Below are 1,884 nucleotides of genomic sequence, written 5' to 3'. Positions count from 1 at the left end.
GGAGCGCACCTCAGACGACCTCCGCCAGGCGTAGCCTCTTACTGTCGCCGGATAACTGGTCGAACAGGGTTTCAAATCTAATGAATCCAGAGTTTTTGGTGCCACGCCCCTCACTGACTAACGATCACACACCTGACAAGTACAAATAAACATAAATCTAAACAAGGAAACTCCCAGGATGCTCTTGGGTCAGTTGCTTCGAAAACTTTATCAAACGACTTGACAGAGAGAAACAGAAGAGGATAAAACCGGTGAAATGTTTAAGTGCGATCTGAAAATGTAACGTGACAGTAACTGAGGTAGAGAGGGTTTACAGACGCAGAGAAGTGACTCAGTGATGTCAGTTGTCCTTCACAGGTGAGACCAGGTCATGTGACGCTGTAGCAGCAAGAGAACAAGGATGTGTTCTGATTGAATCTTCTCGTTGATCGGAGCAAGATTCAGTCGTTTCTGCAAATCTTCATGGATAAACTTTTATCTTCAGTTACTTTATTTGAGATTTGCAGTAAAAAGATCAAACTGACACACACACATTTAACAACATGTGTACAAGGTAAATAAAGATGAATGAATTCAACTGATCAAACGCTGCTTCTACAACTTATTCATGAGAGAGCTGCTGCTGTTTTCTTCTGCACCTTGGAGACGACGAACCTTCGTCCAGACGATGAAATTTACCTTTTAACGATGTGAGTGAGAGAATTCCTGGATCATCACGGTCGGGTCAGTATGTGACCGTTTCCTCAGACACAGAACGCTGATGCTGCTTCTTGCAGAGTGTTTGATTCCTCCTCCGTCACGCCGCCTCGCCCTGAATGTCTGTGGTCAGAGCCGAGGGAACTCCATCACACCCTGAACACAATCCTGCTCTGGTATTTTTCGACTCAGCTGCCGTTCAGCTGCCGCGTGCTTCATGTCGAGGGTCGGGCAGCAGAACATTTACTGAATACAAAACCTTCATGACACCTCACGGGCTGGTTGCACCAAACTCCTTAAGTCAAGAGTTTAAAGTCTGAGTTCACTGAAGTACTTCAAGGTTTTCTCCTTACCTGAGTCTTATTAAGGAATCACCTGGAATCAGTTCAACCGTTAACTGAGGAAACCTTTTAGGTTCGGTGCGACACCCTGAAGCAGCTCCCCCGGCTGAGGACAAACTGAACCTGTAGTGACATTCTGTCTCTTCGGGTCACCCCGACTTCATACAATATTTACTGGCAAATATTTGTCAGAAAACTTATTTAAATCATAAATGAAAACCTACAATGTTCATGAAAAAGTCCAGGTCTTAACCTGTTCATGGTTGCAGGGGGAGGGACTCATTCCCAGCATGCATTGAGAAGGAGGCGGGAGACATCCCGGTCACCTTTAGCTCCACTTTATGATGAAGCTCAGGTGGAAGAGCATGAGACTGAGAATCTGATCACAGGTTCAAACCGAGGTTTCTCCCCCCTTTTACCCATGATGCCACTCATCTGTGGCAGCGCTGCTCGTACGTATGAGAGAATGATGAGTCATTCCAAGTGAAGTGATGACTGAGGGTGAGTCAGGCCGTCACTCGAGAACCTGCTGAAGGAGCCTTGGAGAGACAGGAAGTAAAGATGAGAGGCAGGGGAGTGGAGGAGAGAGGGAGCAGTGGACTAATCATTACAATTAGAGGTTTTCCAGTTTAAAAGGAGAGAGGATGAAAATGAAATCAGAGAGAGAGAAGAGAGGAGAGATATGATTTGGAGAGAGAGGAGGGAGAGAGAGAGGAGGGAGAGAGAGGAGGGAGAGAGAGAGGAAGGAGAGAGAGAGGAGGGAGAGAGGGAGGGAGAGAGGGAGGGAGAGGAGGGAGGGAGAGAGAGAGGGAGGGAGGGAGAGAGAGAGGAGGGAGGGAGAGAGAGA

Source organism: Seriola lalandi, unplaced genomic scaffold (genome assembly GCF_002814215.2).
Source record: "Seriola lalandi dorsalis isolate HSWRI2012SDOR001 ecotype SW California unplaced genomic scaffold, Sedor1 jcf7180002050169, whole genome shotgun sequence".
NCBI classification, from domain to species: domain Eukaryota; kingdom Metazoa; phylum Chordata; class Actinopteri; order Carangiformes; family Carangidae; genus Seriola; species Seriola lalandi.
The sequence above is the reverse complement of the archived record's forward strand: the minus strand, read 5'-3'. Positions refer to the sequence as shown.